The sequence below is a fragment of the Limanda limanda genome, chromosome 4 (genome assembly GCF_963576545.1).
Source record: "Limanda limanda chromosome 4, fLimLim1.1, whole genome shotgun sequence".
Taxonomy (NCBI): Eukaryota; Metazoa; Chordata; class Actinopteri; order Pleuronectiformes; family Pleuronectidae; genus Limanda; species Limanda limanda.
The window spans coordinates 21,009,720-21,034,169 of record NC_083639.1 but is presented as its reverse complement, the minus strand read 5'-3'; the positions used below and the strand labels follow the sequence as shown (position 1 = coordinate 21,034,169).

The window sequence follows — 24,450 nt, the reverse complement described above, 5'->3', positions numbered from 1 at the left end:
TTGGGAGAAGCACTGACTAAATATGAAGATGTCTGGCTTCATGTATTGCAAACTACATGTTTACATCTGCCGAAACCCGGGATCGAACCAGGGACCTTTAGATCTTCAGTCTAACGCTCTCCCAACTGAGCTATTTCGGCATGAAAAACTACTTGTACGGAGGCTACGTGGTGAGAAACAATTGTATATTTGAGTGATATATGTGGTGAAAATCTGTGAAGATTCTCAGTCATCCAAATCATGGTTTCATCAGAAGTTCTACAAGTGTGTTGTTTGTGACTCATCTCTCATCCAAAAGGCTTTTTCAGTCCTACCTGAATAAGAGCGGGTTGCTGTTTCGAGAGTCGTTAATTTACCAGGCAGCTTGTTGTACCCACTGGTTCCTCCATGTCAAGGTGTGAAAGGCTGTTGATAACTTTTGGTTGTACTTCAACATTTCTGTCTTCTCTATCACTAGGGTTACATAAATTGGGGTGTGTTTGGGAGAAGCACTGACTAAATATGAAGATGTCTAGCTTCATGTATTGCAAACTACATGTTTACATCTGCCGAAACCCGGGATCGAACCAGGGACCTTTAGATCTTCAGTCTAACGCTCTCCCAACTGAGCTATTTCGGCATGAAAAACTACTTGTACGGAGGCTACGTGGTGAGAAACAATTGTATATTTGAGTGATATATGTGGTGAAAATCTGTGAAGATTCTCAGTCATCCAAATCATGATTTCTTCAGAAGTTCTACTAGTGTACAAATATGTTGTTTGTGACTCATCTCTCTTCCAAAAGGCTTTTTCAGTCCTAACTGATTAAAAGCCGGTTGCTGTTTCGAGAGTCGTTAATTTACCAGGCAGCTTGTTGTACCCACTGGTTCCTCCAAGTCAAGGTGTGAAAGGCTGTTGATAACTTTTGGTTGTATTTCAACATTTCTGTCTTCTCTATCATTAGGGTAACAGAAGTTGGGGTGTGTTTGGGAGAAGCACTGACTAAGTATGAAGATCTCTGGCTTCATGTATTGCAAACTACATGTTTACATCTGCCGAAACCCGGGATCGAACCAGGGACCTTTAGATCTTCAGTCTAACGCTCTCCCAACTGAGCTATTTCGGCATGAAATGCTACCTGTACGGAGGCTACGTGGTGAGAAACAATTGTATATTTGAGTGATATATGTGGTGAAAATCTGTGAAGATTCTCAGTCATCCAAATCATGGTTTCATCAGAAGTTCTACAAGTGTGTTGTTTGTGACTCATCTCTCATCCAAAAGGCTTTTTCAGTCCTAACTGATTAAAAGCCGGTTGCTGTTTTGAGAGTCGTTAATTTACCAGGCAGCTTGTTGTACCCACTGGTTCCTCCAAGTCAAGGTGTGAAAGGCTGTTGATACCTTTTGGTTATATTTAAACATTTCTGTCTTCTCTATCACTAGGGTAACAGAAGTTGGGGTGTGTTTGGGAGAAGCACTGACTAAATATGAAGATGTCTAGCTTCATATTGCAAACTACATCTTTACATCTGCCGAAACCCGGGATCGAACCAGGGACCTTTAGATCTTCAGTCTAACGCTCTCCCAACTGAGCTATTTCGGCATGAAAAAATACTTGTACAGAGGCTAAGTGGTGAGAAACAAATGTATATTTGAGTGATATATGTGGTGAAAATCTGTGAAGATTCTCAGTCATCCAAATCATGATTTCTTCAGAAGTTCTACTAGTGTACAAATATGTTGTTTGTGACTCATCTCTCTTCCAAAAGGCTTTTTCAGTCCTAACTGATTAAAAGCCGGTTGCTGTTTCGAGAGTCGTTAATTTACCAGGCAGCTTGTTGTACCCACTGGTTCCTCCATGTCAAGGTGTGAAAGGCTGTTGATAACTTTTGGTTGTACTTCAACATTTCTGTCTTCTCTATCACTAGGGTAACATAAGTTGGGGTGTGTTTGGGAGAAGCACTGACTAAATATGAAGATGTCTAGCTTCATATGTTGCAAATTACATCTTTACATCTGCCGAAACCCGGGATCGAACCAGGGACCTTTAGATCTTCAGTCTAACGCTCTCCCAACTGAGCTATTTCGGCATGAAAAACTACTTGTACGGAGGCTACGTGGTGAGAAACAATTGTATATTTGAGTGATATATGTGGTGAAAATCTGTGAAGATTCTCAGTCATCCAAATCATGATTTCTTCAGAAGTTCTACTAGTGTACTGATGTGTTGTTTGTGATTCATCTCTCATCCAAAAGGCTTTTTCAGTCCTACCTGATAAAAAGCCGGTTGCTGTTTCGAGAGTCGTTAATTTACCAGGCAGCTTGTTGTACCCACTGGTTCCTCCAAGTCAAGGTGTGAAAGGCTGTTGATACCTTTTGGTTATATTTAAACATTTATGTCTTCTCTATCACTAGGGTAACAGAAGTTGGGGTGTGTTTGGGAGAAGCACTGACTAAATATGAAGATCTCTGGCTTCATGTATTGCAAACTACATATTTACATCTGCCGAAACCCGGGATCGAACCAGGGACCTTTAGATCTTCAGTCTAACGCTCTCCCAACTGAGCTATTTCGGCATGAAAAACTACTTGTACGGAGAATACGTGGTGAGAAACAATTGTATATTTGAGTGATATATGTGGTGAAAATCTGTGAAGGTTCTCAGTCATCCAAATCATGATTTCTTCAGAAGTTCTACTAGTGTACAGATGTGTTGTTTGTGACTCATCTCTCATCCAAAAGGCTTTTTCAGTCCTAACTGATTAAAAGCCGGTTGCTGTTTCGAGAGTCCTTAATTTACCAGGCAGCTTGTTGTACCCACTGGTTCCTGCAAGTCATGGTGTGAAAGGCTGTTGATACCTTTTGGTTATATTTAAACATTTATGTCTTCTCTATCACTAGGGTAACATAAGTTGGGGTGTGTTTGGGAGAAGCACTGACTAAATATGAAGATCTCTGGCTTCATGTATTGCAAACTACATTTTTACATCTGCCGAAACCCGGGATCGAACCAGGGACCTTTAGATCTTCAGTCTAACGCTCTCCCAACTGAGCTATTTCGGCATGAAAAACTACTTGTACGGAGGCTAAGTTGTGAGAAACAATTGTATATTTGAGCGATATATGTGGTGAAAATCTGTGAAGATTCTCAGTCATCCAAATCATGGTTTCATCAGAAGTTCTACAAGTGTACAGATGTGTTGTTTGTGACTCATCTCTCATCCAAAAGGCTTTTTCAGTCCTACCTGAATAAGAGCGGGTTGCTGTTTCGAGAGTCGTTAATTTACCAGGCAGCTTGTTGTACCCACTGGTTCCTCCATGTCAAGGTGTGAAAGGCTGTTGATAACTTTTGGTTGTACTTCAACATTTCTGTCTTCTCTATCACTAGGGTAACATAAGTTGGGGTGTGTTTGGGAGAAGCACTGACTTAATATGAAGATGTCTAGCTTAATTTGTTGCAAATTACATCTTTACATCTGCCGAAACCCAGGATCGAACCAGGGACCTTTAGATCTTCAGTCTAACGCTCTCCCAACTGAGCTATTTCGGCATGAAAAACTACTTGTACGGAGGCTACGTGGTGAGAAACAATTGTATATTTGAGTGATATATGTGGTGAAAATCTGTGAAGGTTCTCAGTCATCCAAATCATGATTTCTTCAGAAGTTCTACTAGTGTACAGATGTGTTGTTTGTGACTCATCTCTCATCCAAAAGGCTTTTTCAGTCCTAACTGATTAAAAGCCGGTTGCTGTTTCGAGAGTCCTTAATTTACCAGGCAGCTTGTTGTACCCACTGGTTCCTCCAAGTCAAGGTGTGAAAGGCTGTTGATACCTTTTGGTTATATTTAAACATTTATGTCTTCTCTATCACTAGGGTAACAGAAGTTGGGGTGTGTTTGGGAGAAGCACCGACTAAATATGAAGATGTCTAGCTTCATATTGCAAACTACATCTTTACATCTGCCGAAACCCGGGATCGAACCAGGGACCTTTAGATCTTCAGTCTAACGCTCTCCCAACTGAGCTATTTCGGCATGAAAAAATACTTGTACAGAGGCTAAGTGGTGAGAAACAAATGTATATTTGACTGATATATGTGGTGAAAATCTGTGAAGATTCTCAGTCATCCAAATCATGATTTCTTCAGAAGTTCTACTAGTGTACAAATATGTTGTTTGTGACTCATCTCTCTTCCAAAAGGCTTTTTCAGTCCTAACTGATTAAAAGCCTGTTGCTGTTTCGAGAGTCGTTAATTTACCAGGCAGCTTGTTGTACCCACTGGTTCCTCCAAGTCAAGGTGTGAAAGGCTGTTGATAACTTTTGGTTGTATTTCAACATTTCTGTCTTCTCTATCATTAGGGTAACAGAAGTTGGGGTGTGTTTGGGAGAAGCACTGACTAAGTATGAAGATCTCTGGCTTCATGTATTGCAAACTACATGTTTACATCTGCCGAAACCCGGGATCGAACCAGGGACCTTTAGATCTTCAGTCTAACGCTCTCCCAACTGAGCTATTTCGGCATGAAATGCTACTTGTACGGAGGCTACGTGGTGAGAAACAATTGTATATTTGAGTGATATATGTGGTGAAAATCTGTGAAGGTTCTCAGTCATCCAAATCATGATTTCTTCAGAAGTTCTACTAGTGTACAGATGTGTTGTTTGTGACTCATCTCTCATCCAAAAGGCTTTTTCAGTCCTAACTGATTAAAAGCCGGTTGCTGTTTCGAGAGTCCTTAATTTACCAGGCAGCTTGTTGTACCCACTGGTTCCTCCAAGTCATGGTGTGAAAGGCTGTTGATACCTTTTGGTTATATTTAAACATTTCTGTCTTCTCTATCACTAGGGTAACATAAGTTGGGGTGTGTTTGGGAGAAGCACTGACTAAATATGAAGATGTCTGGCTTCATGTATTGCAACTACGTATTTCCATCTGCCGAAACCCGGGATCGAACCAGGGACCTTTCGATCTTCAGTCTAACGCTCTCCCAACTGAGCTATTTCGGCATGAAAAACTACTTGTACGGAGGCTACGTGGTGAGAAACAATTGTATATTTGCGTGATATATGTGGTGAAAATCTGTGAAGATTCTCAGTCATCCAAATCATGGTTTCATCAGAAGTTCTACAAGTGTGTTGTTTGTGACTCATCTCTCTTCCAAAAGGCTTTTTCAGTCCTAACTGATTAAAAGACGGCTGCTGTTTCGAGAGTCGTTAATTTACCAGGCAGCTTGTTGTACCCACTGGTTCCTCCAAGTCAAGGTGTGAAAGTGTGTTGATAACTTTTGGTTGTACTTCAACATTTCTGTCTTCTCTATCACTAGGGTTACATAAATTGGGGTGTGTTTGGGAGAAGCACTGACTAAATATGAAGATGTCTAGCTTCATGTATTGCAAACTACATGTTTACATCTGCCGAAACCCGGGATCGAACCAGGGACCTTTAGATCTTCAGTCTAACGCTCTCCCAACTGAGCTATTTCGGCATGAAAAACTACTTGTACGGAGGCTACGTGGTGAGAAACAATTGTATATTTGAGTGATATATGTGGTGAAAATCTGTGAAGATTCTCAGTCATCCAAATCATGGTTTCATCAGAAGTTCTACAAGTGTGTTGTTTGTGACTCATCTCTCATCCAAAAGGCTTTTTCAGTCCTACCTGAATAAGAGCGGGTTGCTGTTTCGAGAGTCGTTAATTTACCAGGCAGCTTGTTGTACCCACTGGTTCCTCCATGTCAAGGTGTGAAAGGCTGTTGATAACTTTTGGTTGTACTTCAACATTTCTGTCTTCTCTATCACTAGGGTTACATAAATTGGGGTGTGTTTGGGAGAAGCACTGACTAAATATGAAGATGTCTAGCTTCATGTATTGCAAACTACATGTTTACATCTGCCGAAACCCGGGATCGAACCAGGGACCTTTAGATCTTCAGTCTAACGCTCTCCCAACTGAGCTATTTCGGCATGAAAAACTACTTGTACGGAGGCTACGTGGTGAGAAACAATTGTATATTTGAGTGATATATGTGGTGAAAATCTGTGAAGATTCTCAGTCATCCAAATCATGATTTCTTCAGAAGTTCTACTAGTGTACAAATATGTTGTTTGTGACTCATCTCTCTTCCAAAAGGCTTTTTCAGTCCTAACTGATTAAAAGCCGGTTGCTGTTTCGAGAGTCGTTAATTTACCAGGCAGCTTGTTGTACCCACTGGTTCCTCCAAGTCAAGGTGTGAAAGGCTGTTGATAACTTTTGGTTGTATTTCAACATTTCTGTCTTCTCTATCATTAGGGTAACAGAAGTTGGGGTGTGTTTGGGAGAAGCACTGACTAAGTATGAAGATCTCTGGCTTCATGTATTGCAAACTACATGTTTACATCTGCCGAAACCCGGGATCGAACCAGGGACCTTTAGATCTTCAGTCTAACGCTCTCCCAACTGAGCTATTTCGGCATGAAATGCTACCTGTACGGAGGCTACGTGGTGAGAAACAATTGTATATTTGAGTGATATATGTGGTGAAAATCTGTGAAGATTCTCAGTCATCCAAATCATGGTTTCATCAGAAGTTCTACAAGTGTGTTGTTTGTGACTCATCTCTCATCCAAAAGGCTTTTTCAGTCCTAACTGATTAAAAGCCGGTTGCTGTTTTGAGAGTCGTTAATTTACCAGGCAGCTTGTTGTACCCACTGGTTCCTCCAAGTCAAGGTGTGAAAGGCTGTTGATACCTTTTGGTTATATTTAAACATTTCTGTCTTCTCTATCACTAGGGTAACAGAAGTTGGGGTGTGTTTGGGAGAAGCACTGACTAAATATGAAGATGTCTAGCTTCATATTGCAAACTACATCTTTACATCTGCCGAAACCCGGGATCGAACCAGGGACCTTTAGATCTTCAGTCTAACGCTCTCCCAACTGAGCTATTTCGGCATGAAAAAATACTTGTACAGAGGCTAAGTGGTGAGAAACAAATGTATATTTGAGTGATATATGTGGTGAAAATCTGTGAAGATTCTCAGTCATCCAAATCATGATTTCTTCAGAAGTTCTACTAGTGTACAAATATGTTGTTTGTGACTCATCTCTCTTCCAAAAGGCTTTTTCAGTCCTAACTGATTAAAAGCCGGTTGCTGTTTCGAGAGTCGTTAATTTACCAGGCAGCTTGTTGTACCCACTGGTTCCTCCATGTCAAGGTGTGAAAGGCTGTTGATAACTTTTGGTTGTACTTCAACATTTCTGTCTTCTCTATCACTAGGGTAACATAAGTTGGGGTGTGTTTGGGAGAAGCACTGACTAAATATGAAGATGTCTAGCTTCATATGTTGCAAATTACATCTTTACATCTGCCGAAACCCGGGATCGAACCAGGGACCTTTAGATCTTCAGTCTAACGCTCTCCCAACTGAGCTATTTCGGCATGAAAAACTACTTGTACGGAGGCTACGTGGTGAGAAACAATTGTATATTTGAGTGATATATGTGGTGAAAATCTGTGAAGATTCTCAGTCATCCAAATCATGATTTCTTCAGAAGTTCTACTAGTGTACTGATGTGTTGTTTGTGATTCATCTCTCATCCAAAAGGCTTTTTCAGTCCTACCTGATAAAAAGCCGGTTGCTGTTTCGAGAGTCGTTAATTTACCAGGCAGCTTGTTGTACCCACTGGTTCCTCCAAGTCAAGGTGTGAAAGGCTGTTGATACCTTTTGGTTATATTTAAACATTTATGTCTTCTCTATCACTAGGGTAACAGAAGTTGGGGTGTGTTTGGGAGAAGCACTGACTAAATATGAAGATCTCTGGCTTCATGTATTGCAAACTACATATTTACATCTGCCGAAACCCGGGATCGAACCAGGGACCTTTAGATCTTCAGTCTAACGCTCTCCCAACTGAGCTATTTCGGCATGAAAAACTACTTGTACGGAGAATACGTGGTGAGAAACAATTGTATATTTGAGTGATATATGTGGTGAAAATCTGTGAAGGTTCTCAGTCATCCAAATCATGATTTCTTCAGAAGTTCTACTAGTGTACAGATGTGTTGTTTGTGACTCATCTCTCATCCAAAAGGCTTTTTCAGTCCTAACTGATTAAAAGCCGGTTGCTGTTTCGAGAGTCCTTAATTTACCAGGCAGCTTGTTGTACCCACTGGTTCCTGCAAGTCATGGTGTGAAAGGCTGTTGATACCTTTTGGTTATATTTAAACATTTATGTCTTCTCTATCACTAGGGTAACATAAGTTGGGGTGTGTTTGGGAGAAGCACTGACTAAATATGAAGATCTCTGGCTTCATGTATTGCAAACTACATTTTTACATCTGCCGAAACCCGGGATCGAACCAGGGACCTTTAGATCTTCAGTCTAACGCTCTCCCAACTGAGCTATTTCGGCATGAAAAACTACTTGTACGGAGGCTAAGTTGTGAGAAACAATTGTATATTTGAGCGATATATGTGGTGAAAATCTGTGAAGATTCTCAGTCATCCAAATCATGGTTTCATCAGAAGTTCTACAAGTGTACAGATGTGTTGTTTGTGACTCATCTCTCATCCAAAAGGCTTTTTCAGTCCTACCTGAATAAGAGCGGGTTGCTGTTTCGAGAGTCGTTAATTTACCAGGCAGCTTGTTGTACCCACTGGTTCCTCCATGTCAAGGTGTGAAAGGCTGTTGATAACTTTTGGTTGTACTTCAACATTTCTGTCTTCTCTATCACTAGGGTAACATAAGTTGGGGTGTGTTTGGGAGAAGCACTGACTTAATATGAAGATGTCTAGCTTAATTTGTTGCAAATTACATCTTTACATCTGCCGAAACCCAGGATCGAACCAGGGACCTTTAGATCTTCAGTCTAACGCTCTCCCAACTGAGCTATTTCGGCATGAAAAACTACTTGTACGGAGGCTACGTGGTGAGAAACAATTGTATATTTGAGTGATATATGTGGTGAAAATCTGTGAAGGTTCTCAGTCATCCAAATCATGATTTCTTCAGAAGTTCTACTAGTGTACAGATGTGTTGTTTGTGACTCATCTCTCATCCAAAAGGCTTTTTCAGTCCTAACTGATTAAAAGCCGGTTGCTGTTTCGAGAGTCCTTAATTTACCAGGCAGCTTGTTGTACCCACTGGTTCCTCCAAGTCAAGGTGTGAAAGGCTGTTGATACCTTTTGGTTATATTTAAACATTTATGTCTTCTCTATCACTAGGGTAACAGAAGTTGGGGTGTGTTTGGGAGAAGCACCGACTAAATATGAAGATGTCTAGCTTCATATTGCAAACTACATCTTTACATCTGCCGAAACCCGGGATCGAACCAGGGACCTTTAGATCTTCAGTCTAACGCTCTCCCAACTGAGCTATTTCGGCATGAAAAAATACTTGTACAGAGGCTAAGTGGTGAGAAACAAATGTATATTTGACTGATATATGTGGTGAAAATCTGTGAAGATTCTCAGTCATCCAAATCATGATTTCTTCAGAAGTTCTACTAGTGTACAAATATGTTGTTTGTGACTCATCTCTCTTCCAAAAGGCTTTTTCAGTCCTAACTGATTAAAAGCCTGTTGCTGTTTCGAGAGTCGTTAATTTACCAGGCAGCTTGTTGTACCCACTGGTTCCTCCAAGTCAAGGTGTGAAAGGCTGTTGATAACTTTTGGTTGTATTTCAACATTTCTGTCTTCTCTATCATTAGGGTAACAGAAGTTGGGGTGGGTTTGGGAGAAGCACTGACTAAGTATGAAGATCTCTGGCTTCATGTATTGCAAACTACATGTTTACATCTGCCGAAACCCGGGATCGAACCAGGGACCTTTAGATCTTCAGTCTAACGCTCTCCCAACTGAGCTATTTCGGCATGAAATGCTACTTGTACGGAGGCTACGTGGTGAGAAACAATTGTATATTTGAGTGATATATGTGGTGAAAATCTGTGAAGGTTCTCAGTCATCCAAATCATGATTTCTTCAGAAGTTCTACTAGTGTACAGATGTGTTGTTTGTGACTCATCTCTCATCCAAAAGGCTTTTTCAGTCCTAACTGATTAAAAGCCGGTTGCTGTTTCGAGAGTCCTTAATTTACCAGGCAGCTTGTTGTACCCACTGGTTCCTCCAAGTCATGGTGTGAAAGGCTGTTGATACCTTTTGGTTATATTTAAACATTTCTGTCTTCTCTATCACTAGGGTAACATAAGTTGGGGTGTGTTTGGGAGAAGCACTGACTAAATATGAAGATGTCTGGCTTCATGTATTGCAACTACGTATTTCCATCTGCCGAAACCCGGGATCGAACCAGGGACCTTTCGATCTTCAGTCTAACGCTCTCCCAACTGAGCTATTTCGGCATGAAAAACTACTTGTACGGAGGCTACGTGGTGAGAAACAATTGTATATTTGCGTGATATATGTGGTGAAAATCTGTGAAGATTCTCAGTCATCCAAATCATGGTTTCATCAGAAGTTCTACAAGTGTGTTGTTTGTGACTCATCTCTCTTCCAAAAGGCTTTTTCAGTCCTAACTGATTAAAAGACGGCTGCTGTTTCGAGAGTCGTTAATTTACCAGGCAGCTTGTTGTACCCACTGGTTCCTCCAAGTCAAGGTGTGAAAGTGTGTTGATAACTTTTGGTTGTACTTCAACATTTCTGTCTTCTCTATCACTAGGGTTACATAAATTGGGGTGTGTTTGGGAGAAGCACTGACTAAATATGAAGATGTCTAGCTTCATGTATTGCAAACTACATGTTTACATCTGCCGAAACCCGGGATCGAACCAGGGACCTTTAGATCTTCAGTCTAACGCTCTCCCAACTGAGCTATTTCGGCATGAAAAACTACTTGTACGGAGGCTACGTGGTGAGAAACAATTGTATATTTGAGTGATATATGTGGTGAAAATCTGTGAAGATTCTCAGTCATCCAAATCATGGTTTCATCAGAAGTTCTACAAGTGTGTTGTTTGTGACTCATCTCTCATCCAAAAGGCTTTTTCAGTCCTACCTGAATAAGAGCGGGTTGCTGTTTCGAGAGTCGTTAATTTACCAGGCAGCTTGTTGTACCCACTGGTTCCTCCATGTCAAGGTGTGAAAGGCTGTTGATAACTTTTGGTTGTACTTCAACATTTCTGTCTTCTCTATCACTAGGGTTACATAAATTGGGGTGTGTTTGGGAGAAGCACTGACTAAATATGAAGATGTCTAGCTTCATGTATTGCAAACTACATGTTTACATCTGCCGAAACCCGGGATCGAACCAGGGACCTTTAGATCTTCAGTCTAACGCTCTCCCAACTGAGCTATTTCGGCATGAAAAACTACTTGTACGGAGGCTACGTGGTGAGAAACAATTGTATATTTGAGTGATATATGTGGTGAAAATCTGTGAAGATTCTCAGTCATCCAAATCATGATTTCTTCAGAAGTTCTACTAGTGTACAAATATGTTGTTTGTGACTCATCTCTCTTCCAAAAGGCTTTTTCAGTCCTAACTGATTAAAAGCCGGTTGCTGTTTCGAGAGTCGTTAATTTACCAGGCAGCTTGTTGTACCCACTGGTTCCTCCAAGTCAAGGTGTGAAAGGCTGTTGATAACTTTTGGTTGTATTTCAACATTTCTGTCTTCTCTATCATTAGGGTAACAGAAGTTGGGGTGTGTTTGGGAGAAGCACTGACTAAGTATGAAGATCTCTGGCTTCATGTATTGCAAACTACATGTTTACATCTGCCGAAACCCGGGATCGAACCAGGGACCTTTAGATCTTCAGTCTAACGCTCTCCCAACTGAGCTATTTCGGCATGAAATGCTACCTGTACGGAGGCTACGTGGTGAGAAACAATTGTATATTTGAGTGATATATGTGGTGAAAATCTGTGAAGATTCTCAGTCATCCAAATCATGGTTTCATCAGAAGTTCTACAAGTGTGTTGTTTGTGACTCATCTCTCATCCAAAAGGCTTTTTCAGTCCTAACTGATTAAAAGCCGGTTGCTGTTTTGAGAGTCGTTAATTTACCAGGCAGCTTGTTGTACCCACTGGTTCCTCCAAGTCAAGGTGTGAAAGGCTGTTGATACCTTTTGGTTATATTTAAACATTTCTGTCTTCTCTATCACTAGGGTAACAGAAGTTGGGGTGTGTTTGGGAGAAGCACTGACTAAATATGAAGATGTCTAGCTTCATATTGCAAACTACATCTTTACATCTGCCGAAACCCGGGATCGAACCAGGGACCTTTAGATCTTCAGTCTAACGCTCTCCCAACTGAGCTATTTCGGCATGAAAAAATACTTGTACAGAGGCTAAGTGGTGAGAAACAAATGTATATTTGAGTGATATATGTGGTGAAAATCTGTGAAGATTCTCAGTCATCCAAATCATGATTTCTTCAGAAGTTCTACTAGTGTACAAATATGTTGTTTGTGACTCATCTCTCTTCCAAAAGGCTTTTTCAGTCCTAACTGATTAAAAGCCGGTTGCTGTTTCGAGAGTCGTTAATTTACCAGGCAGCTTGTTGTACCCACTGGTTCCTCCATGTCAAGGTGTGAAAGGCTGTTGATAACTTTTGGTTGTACTTCAACATTTCTGTCTTCTCTATCACTAGGGTAACATAAGTTGGGGTGTGTTTGGGAGAAGCACTGACTAAATATGAAGATGTCTAGCTTCATATGTTGCAAATTACATCTTTACATCTGCCGAAACCCGGGATCGAACCAGGGACCTTTAGATCTTCAGTCTAACGCTCTCCCAACTGAGCTATTTCGGCATGAAAAACTACTTGTACGGAGGCTACGTGGTGAGAAACAATTGTATATTTGAGTGATATATGTGGTGAAAATCTGTGAAGATTCTCAGTCATCCAAATCATGATTTCTTCAGAAGTTCTACTAGTGTACTGATGTGTTGTTTGTGATTCATCTCTCATCCAAAAGGCTTTTTCAGTCCTACCTGATAAAAAGCCGGTTGCTGTTTCGAGAGTCGTTAATTTACCAGGCAGCTTGTTGTACCCACTGGTTCCTCCAAGTCAAGGTGTGAAAGGCTGTTGATACCTTTTGGTTATATTTAAACATTTATGTCTTCTCTATCACTAGGGTAACAGAAGTTGGGGTGTGTTTGGGAGAAGCACTGACTAAATATGAAGATCTCTGGCTTCATGTATTGCAAACTACATATTTACATCTGCCGAAACCCGGGATCGAACCAGGGACCTTTAGATCTTCAGTCTAACGCTCTCCCAACTGAGCTATTTCGGCATGAAAAAATACTTGTACGGAGAATACGTGGTGAGAAACAATTGTATATTTGAGTGATATATGTGGTGAAAATCTGTGAAGATTCTCAGTCATCCAAATCATGATTTCTTCAGAAGTTCTACTAGTGTACAAATATGTTGTTTGTGACTCATCTCTCTTCCAAAAGGCTTTTTCAGTCCTAACTGATTAAAAGCCGGTTGCTGTTTCGAGAGTCGTTAATTTACCAGGCAGCTTGTTGTACCCACTGGTTCCTCCATGTCAAGGTGTGAAAGGCTGTTGATAACTTTTGGTTGTACTTCAACATTTCTGTCTTCTCTATCACTAGGGTAACATAAGTTGGGGTGTGTTTGGGAGAAGCACTGACTAAATATGAAGATGTCTAGCTTCATATGTTGCAAATTACATCTTTACATCTGCCGAAACCCGGGATCGAACCAGGGACCTTTAGATCTTCAGTCTAACGCTCTCCCAACTGAGCTATTTCGGCATGAAAAACTACTTGTACGGAGGCTACGTGGTGAGAAACAATTGTATATTTGAGTGATATATGTGGTGAAAATCTGTGAAGATTCTCAGTCATCCAAATCATGATTTCTTCAGAAGTTCTACTAGTGTACTGATGTGTTGTTTGTGATTCATCTCTCATCCAAAAGGCTTTTTCAGTCCTACCTGATAAAAAGCCGGTTGCTGTTTCGAGAGTCGTTAATTTACCAGGCAGCTTGTTGTACCCACTGGTTCCTCCAAGTCAAGGTGTGAAAGGCTGTTGATACCTTTTGGTTATATTTAAACATTTATGTCTTCTCTATCACTAGGGTAACAGAAGTTGGGGTGTGTTTGGGAGAAGCACTGACTAAATATGAAGATCTCTGGCTTCATGTATTGCAAACTACATATTTACATCTGCCGAAACCCGGGATCGAACCAGGGACCTTTAGATCTTCAGTCTAACGCTCTCCCAACTGAGCTATTTCGGCATGAAAAAATACTTGTACGGAGAATACGTGGTGAGAAACAATTGTATATTTGAGTGATATATGTGGTGAAAATCTGTGAAGGTTCTCAGTCATCCAAATCATGATTTCTTCAGAAGTTCTACTAGTGTACAGATGTGTTGTTTGTGACTCATCTCTCATCCAAAAGGCTTTTTCAGTCCTAACTGATTAAAAGCCGGTTGCTGTTTCGAGAGTCCTTAATTTACCAGGCAGCTTGTTGTACCCACTGGTTCCTGCAAGTCATGGTGTGAAAGGCTGTTGATACCTTTTGGTTATATTTAAACATTTATGTCTTCTCTATCACTAGGGTAACATAAGTTGGGGTGTGTTTGGGAGAAGCACTGACTAAATATGAAGATCTCTGGCTTCATGTATTGCAAACTACATTTTTACATCTGCCGAAACCCGGGATCGAACCAGGGACCTTTAGATCTTCAGTCTAACGCTCTCCCAACTGAGCTATTTCGGCATGAAAAACTACTTGTACGGAGGCTAAGTTGTGAGAAACAATTGTATATTTGAGCGATATATGTGGTGAAAATCTGTGAAGATTCTCAGTCATCCAAATCATGGTTTCATCAGAAGTTCTACAAGTGTACAGATGTGTTGTTTGTGACTCATCTCTCATCCAAAAGGCTTTTTCAGTCCTACCTGAATAAGAGCGGGTTGCTGTTTCGAGAGTCGTTAATTTACCAGGCAGCTTGTTGTACCCACTGGTTCCTCCATGTCAAGGTGTGAAAGGCTGTTGATAACTTTTGGTTGTACTTCAACATTTCTGTCTTCTCTATCACTAGGGTAACATAAGTTGGGGTGTGTTTGGGAGAAGCACTGACTTAATATGAAGATGTCTAGCTTAATTTGTTGCAAATTACATCTTTACATCTGCCGAAACCCAGGATCGAACCAGGGACCTTTAGATCTTCAGTCTAACGCTCTCCCAACTGAGCTATTTCGGCATGAAAAACTACTTGTACGGAGGCTACGTGGTGAGAAACAATTGTATATTTGAGTGATATATGTGGTGAAAATCTGTGAAGGTTCTCAGTCATCCAAATCATGATTTCTTCAGAAGTTCTACTAGTGTACAGATGTGTTGTTTGTGACTCATCTCTCATCCAAAAGGCTTTTTCAGTCCTAACTGATTAAAAGCCGGTTGCTGTTTCGAGAGTCCTTAATTTACCAGGCAGCTTGTTGTACCCACTGGTTCCTCCAAGTCAAGGTGTGAAAGGCTGTTGATACCTTTTGGTTATATTTAAACATTTATGTCTTCTCTATCACTAGGGTAACAGAAGTTGGGGTGTGTTTGGGAGAAGCACCGACTAAATATGAAGATGTCTAGCTTCATATTGCAAACTACATCTTTACATCTGCCGAAACCCGGGATCGAACCAGGGACCTTTAGATCTTCAGTCTAACGCTCTCCCAACTGAGCTATTTCGGCATGAAAAAATACTTGTACAGAGGCTAAGTGGTGAGAAACAAATGTATATTTGACTGATATATGTGGTGAAAATCTGTGAAGATTCTCAGTCATCCAAATCATGATTTCTTCAGAAGTTCTACTAGTGTACAAATATGTTGTTTGTGACTCATCTCTCTTCCAAAAGGCTTTTTCAGTCCTAACTGATTAAAAGCCGGTTGCTGTTTCGAGAGTCGTTAATTTACCAGGCAGCTTGTTGTACCCACTGGTTCCTCCAAGTCAAGGTGTGAAAGGCTGTTGATAACTTTTGGTTGTATTTCAACATTTCTGTCTTCTCTATCATTAGGGTAACAGAAGTTGGGGTGTGTTTGGGAGAAGCACTGACTAAGTATGAAGATCTCTGGCTTCATGTATTGCAAACTACATGTTTACATCTGCCGAAACCCGGGATCGAACCAGGGACCTTTAGATCTTCAGTCTAACGCTCTCCCAACTGAGCTATTTCGGCATGAAATGCTACTTGTACGGAGGCTACGTGGTGAGAAACAATTGTATATTTGAGTGATATATGTGGTGAAAATCTGTGAAGGTTCTCAGTCATCCAAATCATGATTTCTTCAGAAGTTCTACTAGTGTACAGATGTGTTGTTTGTGACTCATCTCTCATCCAAAAGGCTTTTTCAGTCCTAACTGATTAAAAGCCGGTTGCTGTTTCGAGAGTCCTTAATTTACCAGGCAGCTTGTTGTACCCACTGGTTCCTCCAAGTCATGGTGTGAAAGGCTGTTGATACCTTTTGGTTATATTTAAACATTTCTGTCTTCTCTATCACTAGGGTAACATAAGTTGGGGTGTGTTTGGGAGAAGCACTGACTAAATATGAAGATGTCTGGCTTCATGTATTGCAAACTACGTATTTCCATCTGCCGAAACCCGGGATCGAACCAGGGACCTTTCGATCTTCAGTCTAACGCTCTCCCAACTGAGCTATTTCGGCATGAAAAACTACTTGTACGGAGGCTACGTGGTGAGAAACAATTGTATATTTGCGTGATATATGTGGTGAAAATCTGTGAAGATTCTCAGTCATCCAAATCATGGTTTCATCAGAAGTTCTACAAGTGTGTTGTTTGTGACTCATCTCTCTTCCAAAAGGCTTTTTCAGTCCTAACTGATTAAAAGACGGCTGCTGTTTCGAGAGTCGTTAATTTACCAGGCAGCTTGTTGTACCCACTGGTTCCTCCAAGTCAAGGTGTGAAAGTGTGTTGATAACTTTTGGTTGTACTTCAACATTTCTGTCTTCTCTATCATTAGGGTAACAGAAGTTGGGGTGTGTTTGGGAGAAGCACTGACTAAATATGAAGATCTCTGGCTTCATGTATTGCAAACTACATATTTACATCTGCCGAAACCCGGGATCAAACCAGGGACCTTTAGATCTTCAGTTTAACGCTCTCCCAACTGAGCTATTTCTTCATGAAAAAATACTTGTACAGAGGCTAAGTGGTGAGAAACAAATGTATATTTGAGTGATATATGTGGTGAAAATCTGTGAAGATTCTCAGTCATCCAAATCATGGTTTCATCAGAAGTTCTACAAGTGTGTTGTTTGTGACTCATCTCTCATCAAAAAGGCTTTTTCAGTCCTAACTGATTAAAAGCCGGTTGCTGTTTCGAGAGTCGTTAATTTACCAGGCAGCTTGTTGTACCCACTGGTTCCTCCAAATCAAGGTGTGAAAGGCTGTTGATACCTTTTGGTTGTACTTCAACATTTCTGTCTTCTCTATCATTAGGGTAACAGAAGTTGGGGTGTGTTTGGGAGAAGCACTGACTAAATATGAAGATGTCTAGCTTCATATATTGCAAACTACATATTTCCATCTGCCGAAACCCGGGATCGAACCAGGGACCTTTAGATCTTCAGTCTAACGCTCTCCCAACTGAGCTATTTCGGCATGAAAAACTACTTGTACGGAGGCTACGTGGTGAGAAACAATTGTATATTTGAGTGATATATGTGGTGAAAATCTGTGAAGATTCTCAGTCATCCAAATCATGATTTCTTCAGAAGTTCTACTAGTGTACTGATGTGTTGTTTGTGATTCATCTCTCATCCAAAAGGCTTTTTCAGTCCTACCTGATAAAAAGCCGGTTGCTGTTTCGAGAGTCCTTAATTTACCAGGCAGCTTGTTGTACCCACTGGTTCCTCCAAGTCAGGGTGTGAAAGGCTGTTGATACCTTTTGGTTATATTTAAACATTTATGTCTTCTCTATCACTAGGGTAACAGAAGTTGGGGTGTGTTTGGGAGAAGCACTGACTAAATATGAAGATCTCTGGCTTCATGTATTGCAAACTACATCTTTACATCTGCCGAAACCCGGGATCGAACCAGGGACCTTTAGATCTTCAGTCTAACGCTCTCCCAACTGAGCTATTTCGGCATGAAAAAATACTTGTACGGAGAATACGTGGTGAGAAACAATTGTATATTTGAGTGATATATGTGGTGAAAATCTGTGAAGGTTCTCAGTCATCCAAATCATGATTTCTTCAGAAGTTCTACTAGTGTACAGATGTGTTGTTTGTGACTCATCTCTCATCCAAAAGGCTTTTTCAGTCCTAACTGATTAAAAGCCGGTTGCTGTTTCGAGAGTCCTTAATTTACCAGGCAGCTTGTTGTACCCACTGGTTCCTGCAAGTCATGGTGTGAAAGGCTGTTGATACCTTTTGGTTATATTTAAACATTTATGTCTTCTCTATCACTAGGGTAACATAAGTTAGGGGTGTGTTTGGGAGAAGCACTGACTAAATATGAAGATCTCTGGCTTCATGTATTGCAAACTACATTTTTACATCTGCCGAAACCCGGGATCGAACCAGGGACCTTTAGATCTTCAGTCTAACAAGCTCCCAACTGAGCTATTTCGGCATGAAAAACTACTTGTACGGAGGCTACGTTGTGAGAAACAATTGTATATTTGAGCGATATATGTGGTGAAAATCTGTGAAGATTCTCAGTCATCCAAATCATGGTTTCATCAGAAGTTCTACAAGTGTACAGATGTGTTGTTTGTGACTCATCTCTCATCCAAAAGGCTTTTTCAGTCCTACCTGAATAAGAGCGGGTTGCTGTTTCGAGAGTCGTTAATTTACCAGGCAGCTTGTTGTACCCACTGGTTCCTCCATGTCAAGGTGTGAAAGGCTGTTGATAACTTTTGGTTGTACTTCAACATTTCTGTCTTCTCTATCACTAGGGTAACATAAGTTGGGGTGTGTTTGGGAGAAGCACTGACTTAATATGAAGATGTCTAGCTTCATTTGTTGCAAATTACATCTTTACATCTGCCGAAACCCAGGATCGAACCAGGGACCTTTAGATCTTCAGTCTAACGCTCTCCCAACCGAGCTATTTCGGCATGAAAAACTACTTGTACGGAGGCTACGTGGTGAGAAACAATTGTATATTTGAGTGATATATGTGGTGAAAATCTGTGAAGGTTCTCAGTCATCCAAATCATGATTTCTTCAGAAGTTCTACTAGTGTACAGATGTGTTGTTTGTGACTCATCTCTCATCCAAAAGGCTTTTTCAGTCCTAACTGATTAAAAGCCGGTTGCTGTTTCGAGAGTCCTTAATTTACCAGGCAGCTTGTTGTACCCACTGGTTCCTCCAAGTCAAGGTGTGAAAGGCTGTTGATACCTTTTGGTTATATTTAAACATTTATGTCTTCTCTATCACTAGGGTAACAGAAGTTGGGGTGTGTTTGGGAGAAGCACTGACTAAATATGAAGATGTCTAGCTTCATATTGCAAACTACATCTTTACATCTGCCGAAACCCGGGATCGAACCAGGGACCTTTAGATCTTCAGTCTAACGCTCTCCCAACTGAGCTATTTCGGCATGAAAAAATACTTGTACAGAGGCTAAGTGGTGAGAAACAAATGTATATTTGAGTGATATATGTGGTGAAAATCTGTGAAGATTCTCAGTCATCCAAATCATGATTTCTTCAGAAGTTCTACTAGTGTACAAATATGTTGTTTGTGACTCTTCTCTCTTCCAAAAGGCTTTTTCAGTCCTAACTGATTAAAAGCCGGTTCCTGTTTCGAGAGTCGTTAATTTACCAGGCAGCTTGTTGTACCCACTGGTTCCTCCAAGTCAAGGTGTGAAAGGCTGTTGATAACTTTTGGTTGTATTTCAACATTTCTGTCTTCTCTATCATTAGGGTAACAGAAGTTGGGGTGTGTTTGGGAGAAGCACTGACTAAGTATGAAGATCTCTGGCTTCATGTATTGCAAACTACATGTTTACATCTGCCGAAACCCGGGATCGAACCAGGGACCTTTAGATCTTCAGTCTAACGCTCTCCCAACTGAGCTATTTCGGCATGAAATGCTACTTGTACGGATGCTACGTGGTGAGAAACAATTGTATATTTGAGTGATATATGTGGTGAAAATCTGTGAAGATTCTCAGTCATCCAAATCATGGTTTCATCAGAAGTTCTACAAGTGTGTTGTTTGTGACTCATCTCTCATCCAAAAGGCTTTTTCAGTCCTAACTGATTAAAAGCCGGTTGCTGTTTTGAGAGTCGTTAATTTACCAGGCAGCTTGTTGTACCCACTGGTTCCTCCAAGTCAAGGTGTGAAAGGCTGTTGATACCTTTTGGTTATATTTAAACATTTCTGTCTTCTCTATCACTAGGGTAACAGAAGTTGGGGTGTGTTTGGGAGAAGCACTGACTAAATATGAAGATGTCTAGCTTCAAATTGCAAACTACATCTTTACATCTGCCGAAACCCGGGATCGAACCAGGGACCTTTAGATCTTCAGTCTAACGCTCTCCCAACTGAGCTATTTCGGCATGAAAAAATACTTGTACAGAGGCTAAGTGGTGAGAAACAAATGTATATTTGAGTGATATATGTGGTGAAAATCTGTGAAGATTCTCAGTCATCCAAATCATGATTTCTTCAGAAGTTCTACTAGTGTACAAATATGTTGTTTGTGACTCATCTCTCTTCCAAAAGGCTTTTTCAGTCCTAACTGATTAAAAGCCGGTTGCTGTTTCGAGAGTCGTTAATTTACCAGGCAGCTTGTTGTACCCACTGGTTCCTCCAAGTCAAGGTGTGAAAGGCTGTTGATAACTTTTGGTTGTATTTCAACATTTCTGTCTTCTCTATCATTAGGGTAACAGAAGTTGGGGTGTGTTTGGGAGAAGCACTGACTAAGTATGAAGATCTCTGGCTTCATGTATTGCAAACTACATGTTTACATCTGCCGAAACCCGGGATCGAACCAGGGACCTTTAGATCTTCAGTCTAACGCTCTCCCAACTGAGCTATTTCGGCATGAAATGCTACTTGTACGGAGGCTACGTGGTGAGAAACAATTGTATATTTGAGTGATATATGTGGTGAAAATCTGTGAAGATTCTCAGTCATCCAAATCATGGTTTCATCAGAAGTTCTACAAGTGTGTTGTTTGTGACTCATCTCTCATCCAAAAGGCTTTTTCAGTCCTAACTGATTAAAAGCCGGTTGCTGTTTTGAGAGTCGTTAATTTACCAGGCAGCTTGTTGTACCCACTGGTTCCTGCAAGTCAAGGTGTGAAAGGCTGTTGATACCTTTTGGTTATATTTAAACATTTATGTCTTCTCTATCACTAGGGTAACAGAAGTTGGGGTTTGTTTGGGAGAATCACTGACTAAAAATGAAGATCTCTGGCTTCATGTATTGCAAACTACATACTTACATCTGCGGAAACCCGGGATCGAACCAGGGACCTTTAGATCTTCAGTCTAACGCTCTCCCAACTGAGCTGTTTCGGCATGAAAAATTACTTGTACGGAGACTACGTGGTGAGAAACAATTGTATATTTGAGTGATATATGTGGTGAAAATCTGTGAAGATTCTCAGTCATCCAAATCATGGTTTCACCAGAAGTTCTACAAGTGTACAGATGTGTTGTTTGTGACTCATCTCTCATCCAAAAGGCTTTTTCAGTCCTACCTGAATAAGAGCGGGTTGCTGTTTCGAGAGTCGTTAATTTACCAGGCAGCTTGTTGTACCCACTGGTTCCTCCATGTCAAGGTGTGAAAGGCTGTTGATAACTTTTGGTTGTACTTCAACATTTCTGTCTTCTCTATCATTAGGGTAACAGAAGTTGGGGTGTGTTTGGGAGAAGCACTGACTAAATATGAAGATCTCTGGCTTCATATATTGCAAACTACATATTTCCATCTGCCGAAACCCGGGATCGAACCAAGGACCTTTAGATCTTCAGTCTAACGCTCTCCCAACTGAGCTATTTCTGCATGAAAAACTACTTGTACAGAGGCTAAGTGGTGAGAAACAAATGTATATTTGAGTGATATATGTGGTGAAAATCTGTGAAGATTCTCAGTCATCCAAATCATGATTTCATCAGAAGTTCTACAAGTGTACAGATGTGTTGTTTGTGACTCATCTCTCATCCAAAAGGCTTTTTCAGTCCTAACTGATTAAAAGCCGGTTGCTGTTTCGAGAGTCGTTAATTTACCAGGCAGCTTGTTGTACCCACTGGTTCCTCCATGTCAAGGTGTGAAAGGCTGTTGATACCTTTTGGTTGTACTTCAACATTTCTGTCTTCTCTATCATTAGGGTAACAGAAGTTGGGGTGTGTTTGGGAGAAGCACTGACTAAATATGAAGATGTCTGGCTTCATGTATTGTAAACTACATATTTACATCTGCCGAAACCCGGGATCGAACCAGGGACCTTTAGATCTTCAGTCTAACGCTCTCCCAACTGAGCTATTTCGGCATGAAAAACTACTTGTACGGAGGCTACGTGGTGAGAAACAATTGTATATTTGAGTGATATATGTGGTGAAAATCTGTGAAGATTCTCAGTCATCCAAATCATGGTTTCATCAGAAGTTCTACAAGTGTGTTGTTTGTGACTCATCTCTCATCCAAAAGGCTTTTTCAGTCCTAACTGATTAAAAGCCGGTTGCTGTTTTGAGAGTCGTTAATTTACCAGGCAGCTTGTTGTACCCACTGGTTCCTCCAAGTCAAGGTGTGAAAGGCTGTTGATAACTTTTGGTTGTACTTCAACATTTCTGTCTTCTCTATCATTAGGGTAACAGAAGTTGGGGTGTGTTTGGGAGAAGCACTGACTAAATATGAAGATGTCTGGCTTCATGTATTGCAAACTACATGTTTACATCTGCCGAAACCCGGGATCGAACCAGGGACCTTTAGATCTTCAGTCTAACGCTCTCCCAACTGAGCTATTTCGGCATGAAAAACTACTTGTACGGAGGCTACGTGGTGAGAAACAATTGTATATTTGAGTGATATATGTGGTGAAAATCTGTGAAGATTCTCAGTCATCCAAATCATGGTTTCATCAGAAGTTCTACAAGTGTGTTGTTTGTGACTCATCTCTCATCCAAAAGGCTTTTTCAGTCCTACCTGAATAAGAGCGGGTTGCTGTTTCGAGAGTCGTTAATTTACCAGGCAGCTTGTTGTACCCACTGGTTCCTCCATGTCAAGGTGTGAAAGGCTGTTGATAACTTTTGGTTGTACTTCAACATTTCTGTCTTCTCTATCACTAGGGTTACATAAATTGGGGTGTGTTTGGGAGAAGCACTGACTAAATATGAAGATGTCTAGCTTCATGTATTGCAAACTACATGTTTACATCTGCCGAAACCCGGGATCGAACCAGGGACCTTTAGATCTTCAGTCTAACGCTCTCCCAACTGAGCTATTTCGGCATGAAATGCTACTTGTACGGAGGCTACGTGGTGAGAAACAATTGTATATTTGAGTGATATATGTGGTGAAAATCTGTGAAGATTCTCAGTCATCCAAATCATGGTTTCATCAGAAGTTCTACAAGTGTGTTGTTTGTGACTCATCTCTCATCCAAAAGGCTTTTTCAGTCCTAACTGATTAAAAGCCGGTTGCTGTTTTGAGAGTCGTTAATTTACCAGGCAGCTTGTTGTACCCACTGGTTCCTGCAAGTCAAGGTGTGAAAGGCTGTTGATACCTTTTGGTTATATTTAAACATTTATGTCTTCTCTATCACTAGGGTAACAGAAGTTGGGGTTTGTTTGGGAGAATCACTGACTAAAAATGAAGACCTCTGGCTTCATGTATTGCAAACTACATACTTACATCTGCGGAAACCCGGGATCGAACCAGGGACCTTTAGATCTTCAGTCTAACGCTCTCCCAACTGAGCTGTTTCGGCATGAAAAATTACTTGTACGGAGACTACGTGGTGAGAAACAATTGTATATTTGAGTGATATATGCGGTGAAAATCTGTGAAGATTCTCAGTCATCCAAATCATGGTTTCACCAGAAGTTCTACAAGTGTACAGATGTGTTGTTTGTGACTCATCTCTCATCCAAAAGGCTTTTTCAGTCCTACCTGAATAAGAGCGGGTTGCTGTTTCGAGAGTCGTTAATTTACCAGGCAGCTTGTTGTACCCACTGGTTCCTCCATGTCAAGGTGTGAAAGGCTGTTGATAACTTTTGGTTGTACTTCAACATTTCTGTCTTCTCTATCATTAGGGTAACAGAAGTTGGGGTGTGTTTGGGAGAAGCACTGACTAAATATGAAGATCTCTGGCTTCATATATTGCAAACTACATATTTCCATCTGCCGAAACCCGGGATCGAACCAAGGACCTTTAGATCTTCAGTCTAACGCTCTCCCAACTGAGCTATTTCTGCATGAAAAACTACTTGTACAGAGGCTAAGTGGTGAGAAACAAATGTATATTTGAGTGATATATGTGGTGAAAATCTGTGAAGATTCTCAGTCATCCAA

General features: G+C 40.8%; 51 non-coding genes across 51 annotated transcripts; all 51 read right to left on the bottom strand.

Annotated features, from left to right (window-relative positions):
- Nucleotides 1-67: 67 nt before the first annotated feature.
- trnaf-gaa (transfer RNA phenylalanine (anticodon GAA)) lies at nt 68-140 on the bottom strand. Its single transcript has one exon. It is a non-coding gene; the product is annotated as a tRNA-Phe (tRNA).
- Nucleotides 141-546: 406 nt separating this feature from the next.
- On the bottom strand, nt 547-619 carry trnaf-gaa (transfer RNA phenylalanine (anticodon GAA)). The gene has a single exon. It is a non-coding gene; the product is annotated as a tRNA-Phe (tRNA).
- Nucleotides 620-1,033: 414 nt separating this feature from the next.
- On the bottom strand, nt 1,034-1,106 carry trnaf-gaa (transfer RNA phenylalanine (anticodon GAA)). Its single transcript has one exon. It is a non-coding gene; the product is annotated as a tRNA-Phe (tRNA).
- Nucleotides 1,107-1,510: 404 nt separating this feature from the next.
- Nucleotides 1,511-1,583, bottom strand: trnaf-gaa (transfer RNA phenylalanine (anticodon GAA)). The gene has a single exon. It is a non-coding gene; the product is annotated as a tRNA-Phe (tRNA).
- A 414-nt stretch (nt 1,584-1,997) lies between these two features.
- Nucleotides 1,998-2,070, bottom strand: trnaf-gaa (transfer RNA phenylalanine (anticodon GAA)). Its single transcript has one exon. It is a non-coding gene; the product is annotated as a tRNA-Phe (tRNA).
- Nucleotides 2,071-2,484: 414 nt separating this feature from the next.
- Nucleotides 2,485-2,557, bottom strand: trnaf-gaa (transfer RNA phenylalanine (anticodon GAA)). The gene has a single exon. It is a non-coding gene; the product is annotated as a tRNA-Phe (tRNA).
- Nucleotides 2,558-2,971: 414 nt separating this feature from the next.
- On the bottom strand, nt 2,972-3,044 carry trnaf-gaa (transfer RNA phenylalanine (anticodon GAA)). Its single transcript has one exon. It is a non-coding gene; the product is annotated as a tRNA-Phe (tRNA).
- A 414-nt stretch (nt 3,045-3,458) lies between these two features.
- Nucleotides 3,459-3,531, bottom strand: trnaf-gaa (transfer RNA phenylalanine (anticodon GAA)). Its single transcript has one exon. It is a non-coding gene; the product is annotated as a tRNA-Phe (tRNA).
- A 412-nt stretch (nt 3,532-3,943) lies between these two features.
- Nucleotides 3,944-4,016, bottom strand: trnaf-gaa (transfer RNA phenylalanine (anticodon GAA)). The gene has a single exon. It is a non-coding gene; the product is annotated as a tRNA-Phe (tRNA).
- Nucleotides 4,017-4,430: 414 nt separating this feature from the next.
- trnaf-gaa (transfer RNA phenylalanine (anticodon GAA)) lies at nt 4,431-4,503 on the bottom strand. Its single transcript has one exon. It is a non-coding gene; the product is annotated as a tRNA-Phe (tRNA).
- Nucleotides 4,504-4,916: 413 nt separating this feature from the next.
- On the bottom strand, nt 4,917-4,989 carry trnaf-gaa (transfer RNA phenylalanine (anticodon GAA)). Its single transcript has one exon. It is a non-coding gene; the product is annotated as a tRNA-Phe (tRNA).
- Nucleotides 4,990-5,395: 406 nt separating this feature from the next.
- Nucleotides 5,396-5,468, bottom strand: trnaf-gaa (transfer RNA phenylalanine (anticodon GAA)). Its single transcript has one exon. It is a non-coding gene; the product is annotated as a tRNA-Phe (tRNA).
- Nucleotides 5,469-5,874: 406 nt separating this feature from the next.
- Nucleotides 5,875-5,947, bottom strand: trnaf-gaa (transfer RNA phenylalanine (anticodon GAA)). Its single transcript has one exon. It is a non-coding gene; the product is annotated as a tRNA-Phe (tRNA).
- Nucleotides 5,948-6,361: 414 nt separating this feature from the next.
- trnaf-gaa (transfer RNA phenylalanine (anticodon GAA)) lies at nt 6,362-6,434 on the bottom strand. The gene has a single exon. It is a non-coding gene; the product is annotated as a tRNA-Phe (tRNA).
- A 404-nt stretch (nt 6,435-6,838) lies between these two features.
- On the bottom strand, nt 6,839-6,911 carry trnaf-gaa (transfer RNA phenylalanine (anticodon GAA)). Its single transcript has one exon. It is a non-coding gene; the product is annotated as a tRNA-Phe (tRNA).
- A 414-nt stretch (nt 6,912-7,325) lies between these two features.
- On the bottom strand, nt 7,326-7,398 carry trnaf-gaa (transfer RNA phenylalanine (anticodon GAA)). The gene has a single exon. It is a non-coding gene; the product is annotated as a tRNA-Phe (tRNA).
- A 414-nt stretch (nt 7,399-7,812) lies between these two features.
- Nucleotides 7,813-7,885, bottom strand: trnaf-gaa (transfer RNA phenylalanine (anticodon GAA)). Its single transcript has one exon. It is a non-coding gene; the product is annotated as a tRNA-Phe (tRNA).
- A 414-nt stretch (nt 7,886-8,299) lies between these two features.
- On the bottom strand, nt 8,300-8,372 carry trnaf-gaa (transfer RNA phenylalanine (anticodon GAA)). The gene has a single exon. It is a non-coding gene; the product is annotated as a tRNA-Phe (tRNA).
- Nucleotides 8,373-8,786: 414 nt separating this feature from the next.
- trnaf-gaa (transfer RNA phenylalanine (anticodon GAA)) lies at nt 8,787-8,859 on the bottom strand. The gene has a single exon. It is a non-coding gene; the product is annotated as a tRNA-Phe (tRNA).
- Nucleotides 8,860-9,271: 412 nt separating this feature from the next.
- Nucleotides 9,272-9,344, bottom strand: trnaf-gaa (transfer RNA phenylalanine (anticodon GAA)). The gene has a single exon. It is a non-coding gene; the product is annotated as a tRNA-Phe (tRNA).
- Nucleotides 9,345-9,758: 414 nt separating this feature from the next.
- Nucleotides 9,759-9,831, bottom strand: trnaf-gaa (transfer RNA phenylalanine (anticodon GAA)). Its single transcript has one exon. It is a non-coding gene; the product is annotated as a tRNA-Phe (tRNA).
- Nucleotides 9,832-10,244: 413 nt separating this feature from the next.
- On the bottom strand, nt 10,245-10,317 carry trnaf-gaa (transfer RNA phenylalanine (anticodon GAA)). Its single transcript has one exon. It is a non-coding gene; the product is annotated as a tRNA-Phe (tRNA).
- Nucleotides 10,318-10,723: 406 nt separating this feature from the next.
- On the bottom strand, nt 10,724-10,796 carry trnaf-gaa (transfer RNA phenylalanine (anticodon GAA)). Its single transcript has one exon. It is a non-coding gene; the product is annotated as a tRNA-Phe (tRNA).
- A 406-nt stretch (nt 10,797-11,202) lies between these two features.
- Nucleotides 11,203-11,275, bottom strand: trnaf-gaa (transfer RNA phenylalanine (anticodon GAA)). The gene has a single exon. It is a non-coding gene; the product is annotated as a tRNA-Phe (tRNA).
- Nucleotides 11,276-11,689: 414 nt separating this feature from the next.
- On the bottom strand, nt 11,690-11,762 carry trnaf-gaa (transfer RNA phenylalanine (anticodon GAA)). The gene has a single exon. It is a non-coding gene; the product is annotated as a tRNA-Phe (tRNA).
- A 404-nt stretch (nt 11,763-12,166) lies between these two features.
- Nucleotides 12,167-12,239, bottom strand: trnaf-gaa (transfer RNA phenylalanine (anticodon GAA)). Its single transcript has one exon. It is a non-coding gene; the product is annotated as a tRNA-Phe (tRNA).
- A 414-nt stretch (nt 12,240-12,653) lies between these two features.
- On the bottom strand, nt 12,654-12,726 carry trnaf-gaa (transfer RNA phenylalanine (anticodon GAA)). Its single transcript has one exon. It is a non-coding gene; the product is annotated as a tRNA-Phe (tRNA).
- A 414-nt stretch (nt 12,727-13,140) lies between these two features.
- Nucleotides 13,141-13,213, bottom strand: trnaf-gaa (transfer RNA phenylalanine (anticodon GAA)). Its single transcript has one exon. It is a non-coding gene; the product is annotated as a tRNA-Phe (tRNA).
- A 414-nt stretch (nt 13,214-13,627) lies between these two features.
- Nucleotides 13,628-13,700, bottom strand: trnaf-gaa (transfer RNA phenylalanine (anticodon GAA)). Its single transcript has one exon. It is a non-coding gene; the product is annotated as a tRNA-Phe (tRNA).
- A 414-nt stretch (nt 13,701-14,114) lies between these two features.
- trnaf-gaa (transfer RNA phenylalanine (anticodon GAA)) lies at nt 14,115-14,187 on the bottom strand. The gene has a single exon. It is a non-coding gene; the product is annotated as a tRNA-Phe (tRNA).
- A 414-nt stretch (nt 14,188-14,601) lies between these two features.
- On the bottom strand, nt 14,602-14,674 carry trnaf-gaa (transfer RNA phenylalanine (anticodon GAA)). Its single transcript has one exon. It is a non-coding gene; the product is annotated as a tRNA-Phe (tRNA).
- A 414-nt stretch (nt 14,675-15,088) lies between these two features.
- Nucleotides 15,089-15,161, bottom strand: trnaf-gaa (transfer RNA phenylalanine (anticodon GAA)). The gene has a single exon. It is a non-coding gene; the product is annotated as a tRNA-Phe (tRNA).
- Nucleotides 15,162-15,573: 412 nt separating this feature from the next.
- trnaf-gaa (transfer RNA phenylalanine (anticodon GAA)) lies at nt 15,574-15,646 on the bottom strand. The gene has a single exon. It is a non-coding gene; the product is annotated as a tRNA-Phe (tRNA).
- Nucleotides 15,647-16,060: 414 nt separating this feature from the next.
- trnaf-gaa (transfer RNA phenylalanine (anticodon GAA)) lies at nt 16,061-16,133 on the bottom strand. Its single transcript has one exon. It is a non-coding gene; the product is annotated as a tRNA-Phe (tRNA).
- Nucleotides 16,134-16,547: 414 nt separating this feature from the next.
- trnaf-gaa (transfer RNA phenylalanine (anticodon GAA)) lies at nt 16,548-16,620 on the bottom strand. Its single transcript has one exon. It is a non-coding gene; the product is annotated as a tRNA-Phe (tRNA).
- Nucleotides 16,621-17,026: 406 nt separating this feature from the next.
- trnaf-gaa (transfer RNA phenylalanine (anticodon GAA)) lies at nt 17,027-17,099 on the bottom strand. Its single transcript has one exon. It is a non-coding gene; the product is annotated as a tRNA-Phe (tRNA).
- Nucleotides 17,100-17,505: 406 nt separating this feature from the next.
- Nucleotides 17,506-17,578, bottom strand: trnaf-gaa (transfer RNA phenylalanine (anticodon GAA)). The gene has a single exon. It is a non-coding gene; the product is annotated as a tRNA-Phe (tRNA).
- A 414-nt stretch (nt 17,579-17,992) lies between these two features.
- trnaf-gaa (transfer RNA phenylalanine (anticodon GAA)) lies at nt 17,993-18,065 on the bottom strand. Its single transcript has one exon. It is a non-coding gene; the product is annotated as a tRNA-Phe (tRNA).
- Nucleotides 18,066-18,480: 415 nt separating this feature from the next.
- trnaf-gaa (transfer RNA phenylalanine (anticodon GAA)) lies at nt 18,481-18,553 on the bottom strand. Its single transcript has one exon. It is a non-coding gene; the product is annotated as a tRNA-Phe (tRNA).
- Nucleotides 18,554-18,967: 414 nt separating this feature from the next.
- Nucleotides 18,968-19,040, bottom strand: trnaf-gaa (transfer RNA phenylalanine (anticodon GAA)). The gene has a single exon. It is a non-coding gene; the product is annotated as a tRNA-Phe (tRNA).
- A 412-nt stretch (nt 19,041-19,452) lies between these two features.
- Nucleotides 19,453-19,525, bottom strand: trnaf-gaa (transfer RNA phenylalanine (anticodon GAA)). Its single transcript has one exon. It is a non-coding gene; the product is annotated as a tRNA-Phe (tRNA).
- A 414-nt stretch (nt 19,526-19,939) lies between these two features.
- trnaf-gaa (transfer RNA phenylalanine (anticodon GAA)) lies at nt 19,940-20,012 on the bottom strand. Its single transcript has one exon. It is a non-coding gene; the product is annotated as a tRNA-Phe (tRNA).
- Nucleotides 20,013-20,416: 404 nt separating this feature from the next.
- Nucleotides 20,417-20,489, bottom strand: trnaf-gaa (transfer RNA phenylalanine (anticodon GAA)). Its single transcript has one exon. It is a non-coding gene; the product is annotated as a tRNA-Phe (tRNA).
- A 414-nt stretch (nt 20,490-20,903) lies between these two features.
- On the bottom strand, nt 20,904-20,976 carry trnaf-gaa (transfer RNA phenylalanine (anticodon GAA)). Its single transcript has one exon. It is a non-coding gene; the product is annotated as a tRNA-Phe (tRNA).
- Nucleotides 20,977-21,382: 406 nt separating this feature from the next.
- trnaf-gaa (transfer RNA phenylalanine (anticodon GAA)) lies at nt 21,383-21,455 on the bottom strand. The gene has a single exon. It is a non-coding gene; the product is annotated as a tRNA-Phe (tRNA).
- Nucleotides 21,456-21,869: 414 nt separating this feature from the next.
- trnaf-gaa (transfer RNA phenylalanine (anticodon GAA)) lies at nt 21,870-21,942 on the bottom strand. The gene has a single exon. It is a non-coding gene; the product is annotated as a tRNA-Phe (tRNA).
- Nucleotides 21,943-22,356: 414 nt separating this feature from the next.
- trnaf-gaa (transfer RNA phenylalanine (anticodon GAA)) lies at nt 22,357-22,429 on the bottom strand. Its single transcript has one exon. It is a non-coding gene; the product is annotated as a tRNA-Phe (tRNA).
- Nucleotides 22,430-22,835: 406 nt separating this feature from the next.
- On the bottom strand, nt 22,836-22,908 carry trnaf-gaa (transfer RNA phenylalanine (anticodon GAA)). The gene has a single exon. It is a non-coding gene; the product is annotated as a tRNA-Phe (tRNA).
- A 406-nt stretch (nt 22,909-23,314) lies between these two features.
- trnaf-gaa (transfer RNA phenylalanine (anticodon GAA)) lies at nt 23,315-23,387 on the bottom strand. The gene has a single exon. It is a non-coding gene; the product is annotated as a tRNA-Phe (tRNA).
- A 406-nt stretch (nt 23,388-23,793) lies between these two features.
- On the bottom strand, nt 23,794-23,866 carry trnaf-gaa (transfer RNA phenylalanine (anticodon GAA)). The gene has a single exon. It is a non-coding gene; the product is annotated as a tRNA-Phe (tRNA).
- A 414-nt stretch (nt 23,867-24,280) lies between these two features.
- On the bottom strand, nt 24,281-24,353 carry trnaf-gaa (transfer RNA phenylalanine (anticodon GAA)). Its single transcript has one exon. It is a non-coding gene; the product is annotated as a tRNA-Phe (tRNA).
- Between the last annotated feature and the right edge of the window lie 97 nt (nt 24,354-24,450).